Source organism: Camelus ferus, chromosome 14, assembly GCF_009834535.1.
Source record: "Camelus ferus isolate YT-003-E chromosome 14, BCGSAC_Cfer_1.0, whole genome shotgun sequence".
Lineage (NCBI taxonomy): Eukaryota > Metazoa > Chordata > Mammalia > Artiodactyla > Camelidae > Camelus > Camelus ferus.
In genome coordinates, this window is record NC_045709.1 from 54,395,275 (window position 1) to 54,420,480 (window position 25,206).

General features: G+C 35.2%; 1 protein-coding gene across 1 annotated transcript in view; it reads left to right on the forward strand.

Annotated features, from left to right (window-relative positions):
* Positions 1 to 25,206, forward strand: part of DACH1 (dachshund family transcription factor 1) — a 397,183-nt gene that overhangs the window by 186,361 nt on the left and 185,616 nt on the right.

Genomic DNA, 25,206 nt, shown 5'->3' on the forward strand with positions numbered 1-25,206 from the left:
GCTAATGAGCTCTACATATTGCCCTGTTTTGGCAACAACCTTTCTTGCTTAGACCGTATCAACAGCATTGTGCCCATCTATGGTTATTATGTCTTGAGAGGTGACAATAGAAAACAATTTGTCCAAATTGGGTAATCAGAATTGGTTGAAGGAAATGAAGATATTTAGAGAAGAAATGGGGCTTTACGGGAAGGGCACAATCATTGTCTTTGGATATTTAATAAAGGATGTAGATTAATTCTTCATTGTTCTAGAAGGTGGAACAAATAAATGTCACTCATGAAAGAGAAAGACTTTTGGAGCAAAAAAGAAAGTTCCAAATATTAGCCCACTGAGAAGCTGTGTGGACTACCTGGCTTTGATATCTCATTATAAATGTCCTGGCTATTCTCTTCCAGGTGTGTTATACAAGGTTTATTTTTTGTACATTTGGGATAATTTCACAAGCATTGTTATTGTTATTAGTTCTAAGGTTCAGTATGCTGACAAAATAAAAATAAACAATTCCAAGTAGTCATTTTATCTAAAACCTTTTATTTGATATTTTATTTGGAGAATATATAATCTAGCAAATTTCACAAGTTTATACTCCTTTTCAGTATTATACAGTAACAATGCAATTGTTGAATTAGTTATTTGAAATCTAAAATACACACATTTGATTAAATCAAATTTAGATGTATTAATTTGGATCATTTAATACATGATTGTCTATTTGAGTAATACTTCATTAATCATTCTATTGTGCAGAAATGGCCATAACATTCCAGGGCACAGCTTAAACAATGTTCACTCTTTCCTAATGCTTAAATTTATCCTTTGGCAGATTTGGCAACAAAATAATAAAAACATTACATTTTACCTAATGCATTTCATTTAAAAGATCCCAGGAAGTTGATTTTGCCATGTAGTAAGACATTTTCCAGTAATTAAGTGCATATTTACTCAAGACAAGACGTTGTAGTCAAAGTATTACTGGGAAAAACAGAGAAATTTAAAATTTACCTTTTTGCTTTTCACCACTTAAATTCTGTTCTATAGTGATCTTTTTCATTATTATCATAATTTTTATCCATAATTCTCTCCAAACCATTTTACATCCATCACTAGATACTGGATATTTGTACTTGAATTTCTTGCTGTCATTTCAAACTTGTCAGTGATAAAAGTTGAACTCATTGTCATTTCTTCCATATCAAACTTAGCTGATTTCTCTGTTTTTCATGATGATAATTTATGTTTTAAATAATCACCCAGGCTAAAGGACTGAGTTTCTGTAACTGCTAAGGCAAGCTGACAAAACAAAAAGCAGTTTACACATAAAATAGAAGATTATTTTAGAGAGTCATTTAAAGTTCTAACTTATCTTTAAGCATTCATACCTTATATCATATTATATCCCAACAACTTTTTGTGATATGTAATAAAATCCCAACTCATAAAAGGAAATTGGGACTCGGGTCTGCTGCTCAAGATCAGAACAGCTAGAAAATGGCCGAGTGAGAATTTGAATTCATAACTACACACCAATGAGTTTTCTCCTGTATTTACTTCAGGGGCTATTATTGTCACATGACCTCAGTGCATTTGCATACCTTATCTCTAGTAAAAATAGAACTTTTTTTGATTTATTATAATTGTAGATCAGATTATTTCTAAAAATATTTCTAAGGGTTAAATCTCAAGTGAATATACATATTTTATGTCAGATCTGAAATATTGACATGCTATATGGTCAAACCCCTTGTGTATAATTATAATTCTTCTAACATTAAGCAGGTGACTGGACTAAATATAAGTCAGGCATAAAATGCCCTACATGTAGCAACATAGTGAATCAAGCAAATTATCAAACGGCAAAGCTCATTTTGTGCTCTGGGCAATTTTGGCTGCCAGCACTTATACATCAAAACTTCACTCAATGTACGATTGATTTTATTTTATTTGTTTATTTTTAATTCCCTACAGCAAGCTATGTTGGTTTTGTAGAATGCTGTCTGCATCATTAGGTTCCTAAGAAATTATAGTTGTTTCAGTCATGGTTGACCAAAATTGTATTCGTTTCTTGTAGACCATGGATATTGGTTCTTGGATGGGTACCGCTGAGCTGAAATTGTGTACAAAGGCCAGTGACTCAAACACACAGTACAAACAGACAAAGCATCAATGTTATTAGAAATATGAGCATCCAAAGAATAGTACTGTAAAATCAGACAGGCAGTGGCCATTAAAGATATTTTCCAGTTCAAGGAAAGAGGTTCAGATTAAAGTCTGAAAGTCCAGTCTTAAGGCAGGAACGAATTCCTGTGTAAAATGATACATGTCTTCCTTTCACAGTTGCTTTTTATGTTGCCTTAAAACATGTCAAAATAATCCCCAACAGAGGAGCCTAAAAGGAATGTCAGCTCTGTGGTTATGTAAATCGAATTGAGTGCTTTACAGCAGGTTTAAGATTTTTATAACTCAGAAGTTGTTAACAGCCAGCTGGTTTGTATCTGTTTTTTATGGTTATTCTTGTCATATGCAGCCTCCACAATTTTTAATTATATTTTATGGTATGTGTTTTTCTCCTCTTGAATCCCTTAGCCACTCTTTGCTTCACAAGATATTTTCCACTGGGAAGGGAACAAGCACAGCAATGGGACGCCATCATTGGAAATACAGTTGTCTAATTACTTAGCACTAACAGCTCTGTGGTGTGAAATTCAAGTAACTTTCCATTGCAAATACACAACCTTCTATTAGAGCGTTGAAATGCCCTTAATGTAACAATAGCTGCTTGTCAGTTTGTGAGCTGCCCCTCCCTAGTTAGAATCAAAAACATGATGACTGGGCCACTTTTTGTATTCCAGGTTTCTAAAAAATGACATACAATCTTTCTTTTTTCTTTCTTTTTCCCCTTCATTCCTTCTATCCTTCCTTCTTTCCTTTCTTCCTCCCTCCCTCTCTCTCTCACTTTTTTGATATTCATCATGTAAATTGATATCTGCCTCATAGTTAATTTCTAAACACATACTTTTTTTTCCTAATTTGACTACATAGAAAGATAACCTCCTTTATGATTCTAAGAATTTCATACTCTGGTTAAAAGCCATTGCTTTTAGCCCCAAAGGTATTAATGAGCTTTCCTGAGATTTTCGACACCCTAGTTGAAAATATTCAGATTACTCTTAAGGAGAATGAAGAGAGTAGAGAAAAATGTTCCAAATTGAAAAAAATGATTTGAAATGATTAGAAACGTGCGTATTTATCAAGGGAGTGTGTGTGCTAGTTTCACAGAGACATTTTTAGAGAAACCAAATCCTTGAAACAGTACACACTTTTTTGGTATTAGTCCATGGCAAAATGAAAGTATGCCAACAAAACTTGTGCTTCAAATTAAAGAATTTCCAGTTTTTGGAATACAGTGATATAAATTCTAGGCATTTAAATAACTAAATGAGACTATTTTGCTGCTAATATTTCAGACATGGTAAGAACATTCAGGCCAAGTGAAGGAAATTAAAATAAGTAACTATGGTTTGATGTGTACTATATAAATATGTACTGAATCTTGATTATTCAAATTACAAATCAATTTTGACTCTGTCATGATGCATAATATGCAATGGAAACAATAAGTATGTTCTACTATCTTCTCCTAAAAACTGACTTATATAATCCAATTTTACCGCTTTGATGGGGTAAATCAATATGATTATCATCACCAGAAAATATTTTCAAAAGTAACTTTTAGTGACAGATCATGGATATGCCATTTTTAGGATCCTGGAGTTAAGGTTCAGAAATATTTATTTTGAGCCATGGAGCACTTTTATTTTACTGTTAGAGTATTTAATAAATGTTGTCTTTTTTTCCCCTTAGAACTAAATATCTAAATACATTTTTACTGACTTTGTCCAGAACTATTCTGGTTCATGAGTGTGCTTCTGAAACTAAATGAAGCCCATGAGGTAGACTTGTACTGTGTTAATTATTTTGAGATTTGGTGCATGATAGCAGTTTGTACTCTACATGCATGTGTCAGTGTATGCCAGAAAGTCAAAGAAGCCTCAGAGGAAACTGTGGAAAGGGATGAAGGAGAAGTGTTTTTTTGAATGCCAGCCATGTTCAAGGCACTGGACCAGGAGGCATTTTACATCCTACTTCTCACAAAAATCCTTTACAGTGTGTGCAGTTAGCCTGGTTTTAACATGAAGAATCCAAGTCTCAAGTTAGTCAACTTGCTCAAGGATCCACAACTAAGTAGTGGAGGCAGCATATATCTCTATCTTATCTCTATACATCTCTCTCTCTCCCTGAAATATATATATATCTCAGCTTCTTTCCCAGAAATATAGATGGACTGTTCAGAAATGTTTGGAGACAGGAAATGTTTTGATTTTTTAAGGGGAAGCTAATTTGTCAGCATGAAAGAGATAGAATGACAGTTTATGTAAAAGAACAACATTTATAATTGAAAAACAACATTTGGGAAGGAGAAATAAAAGAGAAAAAATTGGGGAAAGAAAAGAAAACAAGGTTGGTTAGAGAAGCATCAACAGAATGTGTTCAAATTTTTGGTAAGATAAACCAGACAGGGAAGATTTAGACTGGACTTAGGCTGCTGACCTTAAAAAGCAGTGCAGTTAGCTGTTTTCCCAGCGTTAAGGCATTATCTACTGACGAATAAAAGTTTTGGCCAGATGCTCTATTCAGTGGGCAGAAGAAAAGTCATAAACCGATGATCAAGCGAAGGGAAACAAAGAGTTGACCAGAAGTATATCAGGTTGAACGGAAGTGTGATTAGGGCATGCAGCGGTTAGGAGAACAGGAGGAAGAGGAAATGCACAAGGATCGGCATCGCTGTGTGAAGTCTCATGCAAGGCAGGTCTCAGGTTGTCTACCAATGCGGTCAAAGGTAGTGTGAAATTAGACTAACTCAAATAAGAAGAAGAAAAACACAAAAACAGTTTGCTACTAAATAAAGACTCATCTCCTGAATCCCAAACAGCTTAATTAAAAAAAAACAAAACCTTGTTAATCATAAACTTTGAAGTGTGTCACAGGCATGTCAAGCTCTTTTAATGATTGGCCAATTAAAAATTACCTTTTTATTTTCTTCCTTCTCTATGTGCTTCATAAAAATCGTGACCCTCCCAGAATTTTCCTTTAATAATGTTTTCTTCTTTGACTGATTGATTTAGATCAGGGTGACATTTAATAAAGTTCTCTTGGGAATGTGAAGGAAATTCAAATAACAACAAATTAAAGCAAATAAAGGAGAAAGGGAAAAGAATGAAATAGTATTCTTGTTCAGGACGGCTGTTATTCAGAGCACTGAAGAGTTTAAATGTCATTTCTAACTTTTTTTTTTTATTAAGAAAGAGGTATCACCAATGTCAACCTACTATACCTTAGTGAACAGTTTACCAAATGATATTTTGATTTTGATATTCAAGGGATCAAATCACATTGGGAGATAAATTTTATTGATAGAGTAATTCATAGTAATAATAATATAGTAACAATATAGTATCATGAAATGTGTGCAGTATGAATGGGGCAGGCAGGAAGGGCTTAGAACAGAAGTTCAGAGGCCATATTCTTCACTGCCATAGCCACCTGAGAAGGCTTCTTATAGAAATAAAACACGTTGTTTTCAATTGTTTCAAATGAACAGTCTGTTAAATTTCTAGTCTTGCATTTTAACTTTTCTTTAAAGTTGACTAAGCTACGGTAGAGGTCACATTCCACAAAACAAATCAATGCTGACATATGGACCCCGAGAAGAATCAGACGTCTGTACATATGGCAAAATAAGAGTTTTTCTTTAACAAGAGATAAGTCTCTCTCTCTCTTTTTAAATTTGCATTCTTTTTTTATCGAAGTATATTCAGTTTATAATGTTGTATCAATTTCTGGTGTACTGCACAGTGTTTCAGTCATACATATACATACATATATTTATTTTCATATTCTTTTTCATCATAGGTTACTACAAGATACTGAATGCAGTTCCCTGTGCTATACAGTACAAATTTGTGTGTAAGCCTCTTTTTCCCTCCAAGTCTATCTTCTTTCATTTGTCATCCAAGTCCCTATTAAATGAACATTTTATCATTTCACACTATTTTAGAAGGATTTTTATTTTCCCAATGTTCCTGTATCTTCACTTTCTATGTACTAGGAATTGCTTTGTAAAATAATGGCCAGAAACTTGGCATTTCAGACTTAAGAGATTTAAGTGGATTCAACACTTATGAAAACTTCAGTTCCCAGACATTTCTATGTACTTGTACTTTACAGATGCACTTGGGGAGGGAGGGGATCAGTCTTTTGGTTCATCGAGGCTCACTTGAGTGCAACAGTTTAGGGTGTGAACTGTGGAGTTGGCAAGTCCAGTTTGAATTCTGACTGCTCCATATATTTGTTGTATAATTTTAAGAGGGTACATATCCCTTTACACTTCATTCTTCTCACCTCAAATAGTTTGTGTGTGTGTGTGTGTGTGTGTGTGTGTGTGTTTCTGCATAACACATGCTGTACATCCTGTAGATATAGTGCAATGATCAATAGAGTGCTTACTGGACAGTAGTTTCTAAATGGTGGCTCTTTGCGTGTTTTTTGAAAACTCAATGTAATTTGTCAATTCTAAATTTTTTTATAATGAAGAAAATAGTATTTAGAAGAAGTGATAGTAAATACTTCAGAAATGTTTAACTATTAAGGTAGCAATCTCTTGGTGTGTGTAGATAGATAAATAGAAAGTATAGAGAGAAGGATGGTCCACCTGAGGCTTTGTTTTTGCAGCCTTAATGCTTCAATATTTCAAGCATATGAGGAGAGAAAAGCACTGTAAGGCAAAGCTTGCAGACGGCAGCCGGGTGAGGTGACTGCAGGTGTCAGGTGTACCCATTACCGTAGGTAAATGGGTCTTGGGGAGTGCTGCATCCGCCCTGCTCTGTGTCTGCAAAGTGAACCTGCCTCTGACATAAGAGGAAATGACAGATCAGGGAGCAGCACTGGCGCTGCATTTACTGACAGTCCTGCTTCACTCAGGCTTAGGTTGTTTTAGTTGTTCTTTTGTTCCAGTTTACTTTTAGTTCTTTGGTAAATGCCGTGTGTTGACTTTAGGTGCTGGGGCAAGTGTTTTTCCTTGTGGGGACATTTGAAAGAGTATGTTTCTTTGGAGCATGAATTCAGGGGCTGGGCTTGTGATGTTTTCTCCAGAGGATGCAGCTCATGGAGGTGAATTTTGTCATCAGATGATAGGTATTAAGTTGTTCACAAGAAATTAACATTTTATAAGGCTAACGTTGGTCAAATATCTGTGGCTTCATACAGATGTATGTAATTTTGTTAGGTTCAGAATCTGGATTTAGAATATGTAGCGAGATGAGTTTCATTTATTTTGAGTTGTGAGAATATTTGGGGAAATTCTGGGGGCTTTAAACTGTCTTCTTCAGTTGTGTACAGTCAGGATCATCTCAGCCCATATGTCTGCATTTTCTGGATTTTTCTTTCCTCGGAGTGTTTTCAAGTATTCCTTCATTCACTGAAAACCAGAATGCTTACCCTGTGGAGGGCATGAAAGAGCAAGCAGAAATTTAATGAGTCATGACCTCTGCCTTCAAGGAATTATGAAGTGTAGTTGGACAAACCGGTAAAGAATTGATTACAACATAATTCAGTAATAACTCTGGTTGAGATTTTGGCAAAATTGAGAGGGTGAGGCATAGGAAGAAATCATCAACTCTGTCTCAGAAAATAAGGAAGACTTCTGGGAGGTGATAATTGATGTTGGTGCTTAGGTATAAGAAAGAGGAAGGATATTCCTGACCAAAAAGAAAAAAAAAAATGCAAAGGGATCAGACACTAAAAATGATTGATAGTTCTTTGTGATTTTCTATAAAATATAAAGTGAGGTCAGAATGGTGACTTGTTGGTGATGTATCTGGAAAGGCAGGTGAAGGACAGATTATGAAAGCATTAATATTGCTATGAATAAGGTTTTTGGGTCTTGTGTTGTTGGCAATGGACAATGTCAAAAATGTTAAAGCAGAGAAATGGGATGACTTAACTTTGTTATCAAAAGAGAAGATAGTCTATGGACGGGGAAGGAAATGAAAAAAAGAGGTCAACTATTTATCAGGATGCAGACAGAGAGTGGAAATCCATACTAGTATTCAGTCTTGCTTTCTAATCATCCAGATAAAGAGGAGATAACCTCATTTTCCATTTGTGTGGCCGATCAATTATAACATATATAATCTTTACAATCATGTGCATTTATGAGGTGCTGGCACTGTATGAAACAAATTGTAATACAATGTAGTATGACAAATGCCAAGTAAGTAGTTCCTTAGAACTTCAGAGAAAAACTCACCAAGGTTTCATTCATTTACTAAATGTCTAGCATATACCAGAGAGAGTTCTAGGAGCCAGTAATAAAACGTTGGATAAGACTTGGTGCCCACCTCATGAATATGTATTATGTATATAACCTTATGAACACATGATTATCTGTGTCTATATGTGTGCACGTGTATGAGAAAGATACTAGCACACATACAGCTTTCACCTTCCTAAAATTATATTTCAAACGTTTTCATAATATATTCAGAACTCTATGATGCAAAGATATCTCATACCTAAGACATACATTGCTATATAATTTTCCAGTTTTTCATTTTTATCCTTAAAGAGGTATTAAAGGGATGAAATCCAATTAGCCTGTTAATTTACACCTCTGTTTAAATATCGAGGGTTCCAAATAGTGCCCCAAACCAAATCCAAGTGTTATTCTCCCCCTGAGTGCTTCTCCTCCATCTCTATGCCTGATGCTTTCTCTTCTTCCTCCATTAATTCTCTCTCTCTCTCTTTTTTATTTTTGCATCTTCCATCTCTGTTTGCAATTAACACCATCCCTCTTCCCACTAATACACTCAGTTCTTCATCACTTAGAAATGTCCATCTCAGCGAAGCTCTCTGGCTCTCTTCACTGAGCTACTTGAAAAGATAATGCATCTGTTGCCTCCCTTCCTCTCACCTCCTTTGTCCCTGAACTTCCCAGCTTTTGCACCATCTTTCTGTGGCACTATTCTCTTGAAAGCTGCCTCTGATCTTGCCCTCTTACTCTTACGCCTCTACCTACCCCTTATCGGAGGTAGATGCAGGCAATTTTGTAGGGTTTTGCTGTGGCTGCTCATTTTTTTTCTTTGGGACACTTACCAACTTCTTTTTTTTTTTTTTTTTTTTTTTTTTTTTCACTTACCGACTTCTCATGGTTAACCGAATCATATGGCTAAGGTCTACTCTCAGGCAATTGCTCCTCACTTCAGATGCAACATGCACAAAAGGTGAACTCCCAAACTTGCGATTTCTTCTATTCTTGGCTATTTCTAATATTGGAGTTTGTTTATCACTTAGTCTTGCCTTCTGGACTGTAACAGCCATCTTTAAGTCCTCTTTCTCATACCTGAAGTCTACTTGGAGATCAAACTTTCTGAAATGACTCTGACATCTGTCCTCTCCTCTCTACTCTTTCTTTCTCCTCCTTTCCAGCTCTGGCATGCTTGTGCTTCGACTAGTACAATGTCTCCTGATTACGCTGGTTTCTCTCTCTGTTTGTTTAAATTTCTCCTGAAGTTGAAAAAAAAAAAAAAACTTTAGATAGGAAATACTATTGAGCTAATAAGTAAATCTATTTGTTAATACCTACTCCATCCCAGATGTACATGTGTGTTTGTGTCAAAATGTATATGTGTGTATATAAAAGTGTATTAGTTTCCTATTGCTGCTGTAACAAGTTGCCACAAATTTAGTGACTTAAGACAATACAAATTTATGATGTTAACATTCTGAAGGTTAGAAGTATGAAACGAGTTTCATGGACTGAAATCAATGTGTTGGCATGGCTGTGTTCTTTCTGGAGGCTCCAGGGGTAAATGGATTTCCTTACTTTCTCCAAGAGGCTGCCCACATTTCTTGCTCATTGGTCTCTTCCTTCATCATCAAAGCATATCACACCAACCTCTGCTTCCATCATTACATCTTCTTTTTCTGGCTTTGACCCTCTTGCTGCCCTCTTCTAAGGACTTTTGGGATTATAGTGGGCCTACCAGGATAATCCAGGACAAATTTCCCATCTCAAGATCCTTAACTTAATCATGCCCATTTGCCATGTAAGATGAAATAGTGCGAGGTTCCAGGAATTACAATACCTTTTTGGGTGAATGGGGTGCAGATTATCCTGTTTACAGTAATAAATTAATCTTCACTACAATTCTAAGTATTATTATGTCCAGTTTACAGATGGTGGAATTGAAGCTCAGAGAAGTAAAATCCAGCTAATAAGTTACACATTCAGGATGTGAACTGAGATCTACCACATTACTTCTTCTATACAACTCCCAGTTTAATTGTGCCATGCACTGTTTCAGATAGTGGGGATCACTATTTCAAACAATGAAATTATGGAGGTACATGTCTAATTGGTAGGGATGTAAGTAAGGCATGTAGACATAGCCACATATGGTACTCTGATGAGGTCCACATAGCTTAGAGGGGAAGCCTCAGGAGTAGGAGGAATTATAGATCAACACTGCTCTGAGCAAGATACTTCCCTCCTCAAGTACCATTGGTTTCCCAGAGCACCAAACTATTGCATTGGTATGTAAGCACATTTATGAAGTGACACCGATCTTCCTTTTCAGGTCTATGTCCTACTAGTTTCCCCTGCCAATGTGTCTTACCCCATAAACATTACACTGTCAATATAAGTCCAACATGTTCCCAGCTTTCTTCCATTGTTCACTATCTCTTTTTTTGTTCCTTTTTACCATGAAATAATCTTTTCCCTCAGTTTTAGCAACCAAATCTCTACCTATATTTCAAGAGTTGTCTCAAATACTACCTCCTACCTGAAGCATTCCTGGATCCCTTCGCCTTAATTAATTTTCATGGTCCCAAGTTATGTTAGAAGCACCGTGTTCTTCTAATACAACTCATACACTCTCTCCTGTATTATACATTATTGTATATGTCCGTCTTCCTACTAAAATGTAAGTTTATTCCTTCTGTCCTCCTTCCCTCACTCCCTTCTCCCCTCCCTTCCATGTTTCTTCCTTATTTTCTTCTTTTGTTTCTTTATAAATTTCTTCAACATATATTATTCATCTTCTCCATGTTGATCACTGTTTTTGGTGCTGGCAATGTATCTGTGAACAAGCCAGACACAAGCTCTACCTCACTGAATTTATGTTTTTTAAAGTAAGGATTATGCTGTACCCATTTTTGATCCATTTTAGTCCCTGGAGCACAGTGCATATTCACAAATTATGATTTGATTTTAATACCTATGAGGATTGAAATTTAACTGGAAATCCCTACAGTCATAGCCTACTCATAGACTTTCAAAAGATCTGTGATAATAGGGCTTTATTGAAATCAGGAAATATTGGATTGAATGCCTACAAGTTCATTACACTTTTCCTCCTGAGATAGCATATTTTATATTACAATGATTGCCAAAACTATGTTTTGCTTCTAGGAAAAAAATATAAAGTAGATTATATAACAATCAGTTCAAATGACCTTGCAAGTTTTTAGTAGCAATAAAAATCAGTAAGATACTTAAGTGAAATTTACCTCATTTTTAATGAATTACTTTTCATAAGTGAATGTCACAGCCAGTTTTGTTTGTATGTATCTTACAAATGGATCTTAAAAGTTGAATTAAGTTAAAATAATTTATCAAAAGAGTTATTAACATCAAATAGTTCTTACAAATTTATTGTGATGAAGAGACACTGTCCATTTTAGTTATGATGTGAATAAATGTATGTGTTGAAAGATCATGTGTAGTTGTCAACTTTGATCAGAATGCCTTGATAATCATTAGAATTCAGGAAGACAGAGTTTAGAGTCTCTTAGAATTCTACAATTCCCTGTTCTGAACGCTGATTTGATCTCCCTTTCACACAGAGAGAAAGGTAGGGGTGCTTCTAGCTTAAAAATAAGTTTAAATTAGATTAATTATGAGCCCTGAAAATCCAGATATTTTGTTACCCATTAGAATAATATATTAATTATTTAATTTAAACCACACCTAGAAGTTAAAAATGAAATCTTTTAACTTCTATTCAGTAAGGGATATATCTATGAAGGTGTATGATGAAGCTTGATATTGAGAGCAAATGATGTAAGGAAATGAGAAACAAATTATACTTTTCTGAGAACAGACATGCTTCTCTTTAGATAACAGAGATTCAAATAATGAACTGCTGTTATAATATACCAAGTACTGTTTATATATTGTATTCCTTGACAATTAGAAATTTTCTGTGTAACAAAACTAACCACTGACCGTGAAACTAATACAATGGTAGCATTGCTGATGTGTATTTGCTTGGTATTGATTTTTTTTTTTCTTGTAGAATAATGGGGAAATAGCTATGGTATTATTAGCCATTTGGATCTTTTATTTTTTAACTCCACTCTTCTTGGATGTTTCATTGTGAATAAACAATACATACAAAAATATATTTAGGGAGTCAAGTATGTGTTGAAAGAAACTGTGTGTGGTGGGGGTAGCTTCTCATAAAGGTGAGAGTGCTTGACCTGTCCATGGGAAGACGGACGTTCTAGCTTGATTGTAGCCTCTGCTCAGAATGTGAGTCTGGGTGGGAGAATCTGATTTCCTTGACCCTGCCAACTCTTACGTCTGAATCTGCTAATTTAGTGACTATGTATTTAAAATCTAAACTTATCCTTGGGGATTTTTGTTAGGCAGTATTGTTCATGTCAATGCAACTGCATCTTTTTTATGATGTGACTTTATCATAATATAGTTCTTGTAATAAAATAGCCTTGGAGTCAAGGTGTACGTGTTATAATAATATATAATGTAATGATACTACAAATCCTTTTTCTTTTTTTGCAGAATGTATATTCTCTTTGATTAGATTGTATATTAAAATTCAGTTTTCATCATCTTAAAATCATCTTCCATATGATACTGACTTGTGACTATCAGCATCTTTCGATGTCAGAGGATGATAACAGTAGTTTTCATATATGGAGTGCTTATGTTATTTTATGCATAATTGAAGTTCATTACATGTACTCTCTCATTTTATTTGGATAACCACTATAATATGTAGGTACTTTTATCAGTCCAATTTCCAGGGCAGTTAATTGAGTGGTCTAAGGTCATTGAGTCAGTTGTGGATTCAAATTTTATATAGTCTTGAAATTTGATCTTGAGTTCATTCATGCAAGTACTTATAAAACAAAAATTCTTTATGGGGAATATATTTTTCAACCAAGTTCCATTATCGATCCTGGGAAATAAAGTTGAGGGAACAGATTTATGGGAGTGATGTCATGGGCCTGGCTCTGCCATTTGTTCTGTACAAGTAGTGGCAGCTCTGTCAGTTGTGGGGACAGTAATGCAAAAAAAAAAAAAAAAAAAACCAAAAAAAAAAAAAACAAACCAAAGGCAAGGAAGGGTCTGCTCTGATGGAATGATAGCAAAACAAAGGATGGAAGGGAGGAAACTGTCATTATGAAACACCTATGTCCATTTTTCACACACGCTGTGTCATTTAGTGCTGTCACCAATTCTGTGAGGCACAGACAACACATAAGCCTCTTTAGTATAGCTGGGAAAAGTTAATTGAAACTGACAGAAGTTGGATCTTGCAAACAGAGGCCATCTACCCAATGGCAGAGGGTGGATTGAAACTCAGATCTTAGACTTCAAAACCCATATTCTCTGTCCTAAACCATATTACGCTATTGCCCTCCATTTTTATACTTTATTAAAAATTTTCACTTTACTGTTGATCATACCAAACACAGAATTAGAGACCAAACAGCAATGACATGGTGATAAACAAGTGGATGCTTAAACCTACCCTTGTCTCTCTCTCTCCCTCTCTCTCTCTTTCTTTCTCTCTCTCCCCTCAGTCCTCTCCTTCTCTCATTCTCCTCTCTCTCTTGAGCTCTGCAGTTGCTGTTTCAAGTTCTTCTACACTGGTCTGCATCCTTAAGAAGAAAAAAACATGCGTCAAATACTTTGGTACTGCATCAAAGCATTGCCACCATCTTTAGCCATCTCACTATCACAGGCAATATTGAAATGACTATTTGATATCACTCAAAAGTGACCAGTTCCTTGGTGTCACATTCCATAGCAGTTGCCTTGTGTATATCTGATTGTCCAGCAATCAAATGAAGGACACCATCTTATTATATATTCTCTAGCCATGCCATCTTGTTACTGATTCTATAGATATCTCCAGCTAGATGTGGAAAAGGAAACAACGCAGTTGAGTGCTATTTCATATGTCTGTTCCTGGTAGCTCTAAATATAAAAATCAAGGTCACTATTGTCATTTTATGGAACTCTTCTGGTCAAGGACTTCATTATGCCTTGAGACAAACAATGATATTATTCCTCTGAATCTAGGTACATGCTAACTGTTGAGCAAGCTTAGGAAAAGATTTGAAATGATGAAAGATTTAGAATAGCAATGTAATTGGGCTTCTATTTGAGGCTCTTGACTGTTTTCTTCCAAATCCCTCAGTAAATTTTCATAATAGGTTAGTTGTTACCAAATAACCCCTTATCACTCTCTTCCTTTGAAACAAAACCCGAATTTTACTGAGAAATTCACATTTTTCTCCAACCATGTGCTCGAGAGGACATAGCCCTAAGTTCCATCTCAGATGCGAGTTGTGGTGAACTCTTTGCCTGTGAGCGGTCGGGTGTGATCAGGTGATATTACAGCTGATGAGTTCTCAGGGATGATTTTTTTTTTTAAAGAATCAACAAAATGCAATAATCCAATTGTAAAGGACAGTCAAATGTGCTTACACATATTCAAGAAAACAATCATCCAAGTTATAAATAATTAGTTCATTTGTGTCCTTTTTTATAGATTCCACGTATAAGCGATATCATATGGCATTTTTAAAAATATATCTTTATTGAAGTAGTCAGTTTACAATGTTGTGTCAATTCCTGGTGTACAATGCAATGCTTCAGTCATACAGGAACATACATGTATTCATTTTCATATTCTTTTTCACCATAAGTTACTATAAGACATTGAATATCCCTGTGCTATACAGTATAAACTTGTTTATCATCTCTCTTCCTTGCTTTTCTGAGACTTTTTCTTTTGTTTTACTTTCTTCTCCTGTTGGTTTTGGAAGGTCTCCTGGGGACTTAGGGGACAGCTGCGGCTCACTCAGAGGACGTAACAGCTGGTGGCGGACATTCCAGGAGTGTCCATCTACATGAGTCTTCCTGGAGCTCATATGGCATTTTTCTTAGGTGTAATTCTTTAAAGTGTCTCCTGGGAAAGACTTCTTTGTGGGATATATAGATAAACAGCTCCTCACTTTTTTGCTTGGATGCTTAAAATCATTGTCGCCAATTTGCTAACGTACAGGTATTTCCCAGTATATTGAGGACAGCAGAAAGGAGTATGGAAATAATTGGGTCTTAGATATTGCTGACCTACTGATTTAACCAACTCTACTTGTGCTCCTGAAATTCTTCTTAGGACTGCTATGTTCTTAGGATTATATTGTTACATAATTTGGGGCTTTTACTTACTTGCTCTTTTCTTTCCCATCCAACTTCACAGCTCATAGTTTATAGTGTCATGATAAAATATGTCAAGACTTTACACTTGTGACAGTGTTTGGGCTATTTCAGTTGTCACCCTAGCATCATTTTTATTAACATGTTTATGAAGTGATTGGATAGCAGCAAATGACAGGCACTGAGTAAAAAAATCATTTTCATTACTTAATATTATAAGCGTGGCATCCAAACAAAATCATAATTAGCCTATAGCCTTGGGTATATTTAATGCTACCCATGCCTTTCCTGTTTTTTGTCATCCACTTTTTTGCTTAGCAATTTCTGCTAGATGTCTGGTTATTGGTAAATAGTGATGGTATATATTCCATGTTTTTCAGAATTTATCAGAATATACCATGAAATGGAGATTTCTATTGCAATTACCTTTCAGAGTTCACTCAGAGTGAACTTTGAAATTTAGTACATGACTAAAATTGACAAACTATCTGGATTGACTTTTTTTGGATTAATAACTAAATTTGTACACATTGCTGAGATTTTCACACTAAAACAAAGAAAGCTGGTGAAATGGGTCACTCCTGAAATATTTAGATTTTTAATGACATATATTAGACTCTGTGATTATCAACACTGCACTGTTGTCTTATTAGTAGTTTTTAGTGGCTGAAGAAAATGATTTGTTTTGACTGCCTCGTTGTTTGGAAGAAAAGCTACTGCAGAAGTTTTATGTCTGTTTTTGGTCCTGTTAAACTGGAAAGGGCATATTCCCCTCTCAAAGGCTTTTCTTGAAGGACTTACAAGCCAGAGCTCAGTGTCTGAGTTTGTTTCCAAACTTGAATTTCTCGAGTTTCAGAGAGGCAGACTTCTATTAGGCCACCAGGCTAGTGCAGCAATGTTTAGATATTATTTCAATCAAAGAACTGTGTTCCATTACCTTAGGATCTATGTCAAGCTGTGGATTAGGTTAAAAAACCAACAAAAGCTCCTGGTGGTTGAAAGATTATAAGTATTTTGCTACATTAGTGCATTGCAGGCAGAAGCACGTACTTTCTGCATTTTAGAGTTTCACAATGTTACAATTAATTAATTGTGTCTATCTAGCTAAAACACTAGTCAGAGTTACCCGTCTGCACGTTTAATAAATCCTTTGAATTCCCTTGATCTTTCTTTTTTCTTATCCTCTCTGTGTACTGTAGCAAAACTTTCTCAAACCCATAAAACTTTGATTAATGGAATAAAGAATTAGATTGGAGATACCTGCTTTCGTTACTCTCTCATGCTTCTCTGACCTTGGGGTCACTTTCTAAATGTACCTCAAAAATGATAAATGAAAAAACCTGAAATTGTAAAGCATGATCATCTTGCTGCTACTAAATTCTTTATCCACCAAGGTATACAGTTAGCCATTTACTATACACAAATAGTTTCTCTTCTGGTAAGTAGTTTATGTTGCTTCCTTTTTCTTTACCTTTTCGTTCTTTGGCTTCCCAACTGTATGTGTGCATACCAATTAGATAGAAAATAAAGTGGGGCAAAAAAAAATCCTGTTTATCGCTTGACAATGTTTTTCACTGTAACCTTTGAGTAGTACTTCATGGTTTCTTGCATAAAATAAAAAAACTACTCATTGATTCTAAAACCCTCTGATTAATGAAAATGAATTGCTTCCCTTTGCTTCAGTTTCTGATATCCAGGTTTAATTATGTTTTTAGAAGACCTGTGTCTTTATTCTCAGTTTTCTGTGCCGAGGATGTGACCTTTTATTTTCCCATTCAGAATTCACATTGAGTGGTCTTTAATTTCTATCTTTTCCATTTTCTCCCTTAGTCTCTCTCTCTTCTTGGCAAATATAGGAAAGAAGGCAAGCTGCTACTATCAACCAGCTTCATCCTCAACCTTGGTGGCCCAAGAGAGCACCCTGGGAATCTGTCCCTGGAAGGAAGTAGAGCCCAATTCTGTCCATCTGCTGCCACGTGGGAAGAGGGTTGGGTTTGGTGCCCTGCTGAGCACATTGTGGTTTGTGGGTGGAATCCGGTAGTGTGGTCCAGTTCAGAGCATAGAGCCAGCCCTCTTTCCTTTCTGCTTAGGAAAATCTAGTCAAATGCAGAACATGGCTTCTTCACCTACTCAGAGCTTACGCAAACTCTGTTGGTGATGCGAGGATCTGTCTTGTTTATGCTGTGCTGTGGAGATAAAGATGTTGGAATCGAGGCCGTGATAACTTCTATACTCAATACAGTGCCCCCTGAAAAAAACGCGGTATGAGTTCAGAAGAACACAGCTCATTTTCTTCTCTAGAAAATAATTTAAAAAAAAAAAACCCTACTCACAGGCCCTTCATTATTAGTTGAGAGTGTTAGCTAAAAAGACAGACTTGTACTTACAAATTTTAATTGCATAAAAATGAAATGAATTCTTTTGCTACTAATGTTTCTGAAAATTACAGGATTTTTTTATTTTGGTCTGAAATAGAGCAGACAGTACACAGATAATACACTTAGTTACGAGACATTTAATGAATTTTAAACCAACAGTGGACTCTGTGCCCTAATGGTGACATTATAAGGCCTCATGTTTTGCTAAGCAGGAGACCCAGTTTCAGAGTTAAATTTGCAAAGACAGCATGTCTTCCTCCTCCCTCGTGTAGTTTTACATTTAGCTAAGAGATCGCTCTCTAAGATCCAACACCTAAAGAATGCATTTTTTTATATTGTTCAAAGCTGACCTCTGCTTTTAGAAAAGTTTATCTGCACTTTTTCATCTGTTTAGAAACATACATTTTTGGTTAAGAGATCGAAGACAATCTCTCTTTGTCTTTTTTTTTTTTCCTCCCTGAGCTAGGGAGGTTGAGATAAAAAAGAATGACTGCTTTAAAAGTCACACATGGCTGTAATTTAAGATTTTTTTTCCTCTCATTGTCCGTAACAGTTGAAAGAAACCTTCAATGAAAGTTTATTAACTAGGCCAATGCCTCAGGCAATAAAGGTTCATTTATTACCAGTTTCTTGGCTGTTTTTCTTCTTCTATTTTTCGGTTAAACTCATAGCGTAAGATAATACTTCACAAAATTAAACCTTTGACCTTCTGTAGAGTTAAGTCTCCTTTGATTAGATAAAGTTACAATTTATGGTCCAGCATGAGGTTGCACATGAAATGAATAATGCAATAGACTCCGTGTGGACTGAGGATCTATTGCTTTTGAAAAGATGAATGCTGTTTAAGGGGGAAAAAGTCTGCTTAAGTGTGTTGTCTTTATTCAGTGTGCACTTTAGCAATATTTCAAAAGACTTTACTTCCAAGATAAAGTTATGTTTGAATTTTCTAATTCTCATAAGGAAGACGTATGGCAAAAATTCTGCAAAAAGCTTTGTACCTCTTTGTAAGATCGTCTCATGAGTGATTACGCCACCCACTCCAGGTATTAACAAAGGCTGAATTATATAATAAATAATTGCGTGAGAGAAATGACCACTGCTTTTACAAATGGATTTCTATAATGGGACAATTAACATAGGATAATTTGTGATAACACTATGAGCTACTACTAATTTGACTTAAATTGACATTTGGTAACTTTTAACAACAAAAGGCAGAACAACAATTGTAAAATATAATAATAATAATATTAAGCCAGGTCCTTAATTCTTAAACCAACCCACAGGAGTTCAGTTTCTGGTTATTATGATGTAGTAACCTTTGTGAATAACAATACTGTTTTAAATTTTGTTTTGCTTGTCATGTTATAAATTTGAAATGCCATAGCTCATTGCCAATAGAGTGATTGCATATGATTTTCCAGATAGTTTTCTCATTTTTCCATGTGTTCTTTTCAAAATTGTTTGGGAAACTTGAGAAAAATCTCAGATCCATCAGTGAAAATATTTTATTGGCTCTGTCCTAATGATTCCAGAATAGAGACACATGTTTCAGGCTCAGAGTTGATATTTATTTCTACCTTCAGCTCCTTGGAGGTAGAGAAATGTGTACACAGGCCCCTGTTTCACACAAAGCTATTGTGATTAGCTGGTTGTTTAAATTACTAATTGACATGCAGACGTTGAATGCTTGAGAGAAGTGTTTTAGTTTTAGTTTGGTTCTTTTTCAATTAGCTTAAATTATTTAAGGTGAATAAATCTACTGCAGTGATTTAGTTTCTTTTAATAGAATCTCAGGGTACAACATAAATTAGGTCAAGAGAAGCCATTGGATCAGTGTAACTACAGACTTTGCTCCTAAAGCAAAGAGATGTCAGGAAAATTGAAGATTTGCTATGATTTACTGTTGTTTCGAAATAAAGTGAAAGGCTTTATTAGAATGCACAAAAGTTTCACATTTCTTGCCGTATGAGGAATTAAATGTTTCTTTCTGTCATCATGATTTTTGTAGGAAAAAAAAAGAGGGAGAAATGAATAGTTTAGTATCAGCCTTTGATAATTCTTCCTTGACATCAACTCGCTCTATTCTTAGGTGAGCTGGATACTCAAACCTCAGAAGGAAAATAATTTTGAACATAGACAGCATTTATTTCTTGAACGATAAAGTACAAGGTCGCCTCCAAATCAGGCAATTTAAGTAACTTGTCTGAGTCACACTAAAAAAAAAAAAAAAAAAAAAAAAAAAAATTAAGTCGCTTGCCTATGATTACGAAAGTGTGCCATGATAAAGGTTTCATACCACCGTCCAGGAGATGAAAATGCTTGTGGCTATGGACTCAAACTTGTATTCATTTTTAATCTTCCTTATCTTGTGGCAGCATCTATTTTTCTCAGTTAATCTGGATTATTCTTTTCCACAGTCCAGTTTTAAAACTGCAACCAAAAACCTACTTTTCCAAGCACTACAAGTGGCCTATCACCATTCATATTTTTTCTGGTAATTGGATAGGGAAGACACCTTTCTTGTAGGCTGAGTATGGAGATTCAGTGAGATGGTGATGTAAATGCAAGAACCTAATGACAGAGGGGTGAAGACTCTGTTGCTTCAACTAGTCCTTTTCAACTAGTCCTTTCCTGTTGTTATTCGCTGACTATGACTATGTATTGTTCTTATCCCAGACCCTGACCTATATAGAAAGTGTGTATACACTCATGCATTTATTCCTTGAGTCTTTTTCTTTAAGAAGGTTTATATTACTATATCAGAAACATTTTTATCAGGGAGAATATTAGGTTTTAAAAAATATAAATTTATTTTTGTGGAGGTACAGGAGATTGAAGCCAGGACCTCATGCATGCCAAGCACGCGTTCTACCACTGAGCTATAGAATCCTCCCCCCAGAAACATTTTATGGCCACATCTTCTCCAGCTATTTCTGTCTCCGTGGATGACTCCTCTCAAACAAGATGTACATGTAAAACAACCACTTCTCTTATACCTTTTTCCCCCTCTCCTTACAATAAGCACACAATAACAGAGCTGCACTTGCTACCTGGCTTCTGGAAAAAGAAACAAAAAAGAGACTTACTGAAGTATCAAAGGATTTCGAAGAGGATTTACATGGTATTGAGAAAAGTAGGAGAACATTTGGAAAGATTACTCTTAGGCTGAAATGCCAGCGAGGTGACTCTTTTGCAGGAAATTAAATTTATGACACTGTTTCCTCTTTTCACTTATTATACTGCCTGAACTGTCACCAACATATTGACAAGTAGCCTCTTTTAAAAACATGCTTTCAGAATGTCACAGGCTGTCGGGGACTCTCAGGCTAGTAAGAGCCACCTGTCTGGGGCCAATGCACTGAGTAATTTGGGGTGATGAGTCATGGAGGTAGTAAGAAGTATTGGGCCTTTGACAAACATGAGGGCGTCTAATGCCCAGCTTGTTGGAGAATGGAATAACATTAATGAAAAGTGTGCTTTACAGAAAATTCAAATCAAAGTTTACATATTCCAGTGTTTCTATTTCGAATTTGTTCTATATTCAAATTATAGAGAGGAAAATAATTTCTTTGTTTTTTTCTTATCCTCGCTGCTTTGTGTTTAAAATATAGGACTCAGGCTGGTGTCTTAAGCTCTATTTTTCGCCAGTATTTCTGGTTAAAGGTTTTGTGCACCATTAAAGTTGAATGATCATGGTTTCTGTGGCAGATACATTCTAAATTTTATATAACTGAATCACAAATGAACATATAGATCAGATTTTTAAGTGGATCCAACTTCTACTTGTGACAGCATCTGAATGTCTGTAACCTTGACTTTTATGCAACCCATCAGCTACTTAGCAAAGGAGATTCCTTTTCCTTCAAAGAATCCATAGTTCACTGTCTTCTGTACTTTCCTTCTTACATTTATTGACAGAGTCGGTGTGGCCAATGCTGAAGTGGGAGCTAGGGGAGTTGGGATTACTCTGTCATTATTTAATGGTGTGACTTTATAGAAATGATTAACCTTGCTGTCCCTAAGTTTCATCATCAGCAAAATAAAAGGGTCGCAGTAGATAAAGTCTTTCTTGTCTTTATGTTTTATAATTCCAGGCTCCGAGTGGCTGTTAAGAAATATTTTTCTAAAGGTGGTAATGTTAACAGATGGAGTCAAATGAAAGTTGTATATTCAAGACCTTATTGTATTAGGTTCAACTTTTCATAAATTACTATTTTCTTATTTAAACCATAGTAATTAACATTTTTGAACTGATTCTGTTTCAACCTGATTCTATGAGTTAGTAATTAGAAGCTGAGTATTTCAAAAACATTCATGGAAATTTCTTGGTGGTTTTACACGTGGCCAAATGACATCCCCGTGGTGTTTCCTTCCCCTGATATCACTACTGCTCTTACTTCCTTGACTCTCGGAGGCTGTAGATTTTAAGTTATTCAGAATAAGTACGCCAACATTAATGTCTATTTGATTTATTAGTCATTATCAACATCATAATAAACTCTTTCTGTATATTTCTCCAAGTTGGTGGATCTTTTTGTTAGCTGGAACATTTTAAAAATCTAATTTAATCAACTTTTGAAAAACTGAAAACTCATATAAGAAGCGTTTCCATTAATGGCTTCAAAGATCAATTGTCCTTTTCTCTGCAGAATATAAATGTGTTTCAAAGGGCAAAAAAGTCAGTCTACTGGACATTAGGAGAGAAAGTCACACTCAAAATCTTCAGTCTGCCCTGATTTACAATTAAGTTACTTATTCTAGTTGCTTCTCCTTTCTGTTATTTAATCTTTCACAAGTAAGGACAGGCATGTTTCCATCACAATTTCCACTTATTTAGAAGGTACTGAGAAATAAAATAATGGTGAAAATCAGTTTTGGTTTTTTTAGACAGCTGGTATTTAAATAAGGTTAGGAAGAAAACAGGGTGGAAAAAGGTACTGGTGTTTTCAAGTTGCTATACTGCGCCAAGAATTCTTCTAAGACTTGGAGTGATTTCAATTGAGTTGTAATTCAAACTCATACGGAGTTTACAACGCATCTTCCACAGAATTTTGCAAGGAGTCTATAGAAACTGTCAGGAGCAGAAAGATTACTTCACAGTAATGACTGTTGAATTGAACTATGCTTTGTTATGTTTTACCTTCTGAATTGAATTGTTGGCCAAGATTAATTGCACACAGTGAGAATTTTAAATGAATGACTATGTGAATGAATGACATTAAGTGTCTCTGTATGCCACTCGAAGGAGAAAAAGCTAGAAGCTTTAAATGAATAAATATATGTAAGACACAAAATGCCTGGGCTAATTTTAAAATTCCTTTACTAACCTCCGTCATTGAAAATGGAAACCCATTCTATTCATCTGTCTTGGTTATATTGCTCTGGTTGAAGTAATTTAATATTCCTGCTTTCCACTAATCTTCTAGTTCAACAGAAGTAAACAATAGGTTTCATAAATTAAAAATACACTCTTCTGAACATGCTTATAAGATTAAAAAAACAAGGCTGTAAACATTTATGACTGAAACAAACTAGATTGTTCAAATACTGCCATGATGTATCATGTATATCAATATGGCACTGATATCAGTTAGAATGCAAACAAGGTTTTAAATGATGTGCCCCTTCATTTCAGCTGGAGAATCCGCTTCACACCATCTGCCTATCAGATGGTTAGGAACCAGGACTGCGTATTAATGCCACATGTTCGATTTTCCTCCTTCTTGTAATGGTTAGATTCATATTGCTAATAGCTGTGCGTGAGCACTGTCGATGAAATTTCTGTGACAGTGGAGTGATGAGATATTTATAAGCCGCCTGTCTCCCTGAATAATCAGTAGGAAGAATGCCAGACATAAATAACTTATCAATTTCAGAATATTAATAATAACTACCATTGGCTATAATCGACCACATGTTAAAATGCTTTTTTACCTAAATTTGGGCAAAGTGACATAGACCAATAAAAAGTCTATCGTATGGAAGCTTTGAACGCTTACTATCTCTTGCTTATAACTAATTTTATTTAGCCATTAAGTTTTGGGAAATGCATTTTATATGGAATGCAATGTAAAAGTAGACAACATATCAAACATTTGGAAGTCATCTTGATGTCTTTGAAACCAAAGATCAAAGATTGGACCTTTCAAGTTAATGAGCAAACAAACAGATCAGAGAAAGAATTTGACAGCAATATGTCTCTTTTATTGATATTTATAATCTATAGTTGTAATCTACTCTTTATAACTAGGGATACTAACTTACTTGAAATAAATAGAATGAGGGTACTTTTCCTTTTTTAGAGAGAGCAGTCAGGATTGGATAACAGCATTTGAAGGATATAAAGGCTGTTTTGATAAAAGTTGAGAGCAGAAGGAAAAATGCTAAATTTGCAAAGGAAAGTGAGGCTTTTAAGTGATAATAATGCCTGCTTCCCTTCCAAATGATAAACCCATGGGTTGGTTTTAGGATGTTGACTTTGAAGTAGCAGAGGCTTTGTATCAATATAGCACAGAGTGGAGATTTAGTGATTTTATGATTAATTTGATCAATGTAGATTACTGAATCAAATGATTTGATAGAAGCACAGTGTTTCTGGTGTCCATTTGGCAAATGGCTAAATTCTCACTCTACACTATTAGGTAGCTTGTGTCCTATTTGCTTTTTTGTGAATAACTGAACAAAGATAAAACTAAGTATAAAGACATGATGGATATTATGGGTTACTTGATAATATTTAACACCATTTGTGGAAGGCTTAGTGTGTGCCCGTACAGTTGGGCACATTATTTTACCTTTATTCTCCATAGCACCCCATGAGGTCAGAACTGATATCTCTGTTTTAAAAGTGAGAATTTTGAAGCCTTAGGAATTATATAACTGCTGCAGTATTTCAGATAAATTTGATGCATGTTGTGCAAAGTTTTTATGGCTTTTTGGAGTATTGTTATTGTTGTTGTTTTTAACTACCTTATGTTCACTCCTTATATGATAGTGTGTTTAGGTAATTGGTCACTTCCCTATCAGTCACTTTTTCAACAAGAACTTTAAAAGATTTTAATGGAGTATCAAAAATAAGAGAAAAAGTAAAGGAAATCTGTAAGCCAAGATGAAAATAAAGACTTTCTAACAATAGCTAGTTAAAAAAAAATCATGTAGAATTTGTTCTGAAGGAGTGGAGCAGAATGGAGTTAACAGCAATGTTTGTAGCATAATTCAGACCCTAAT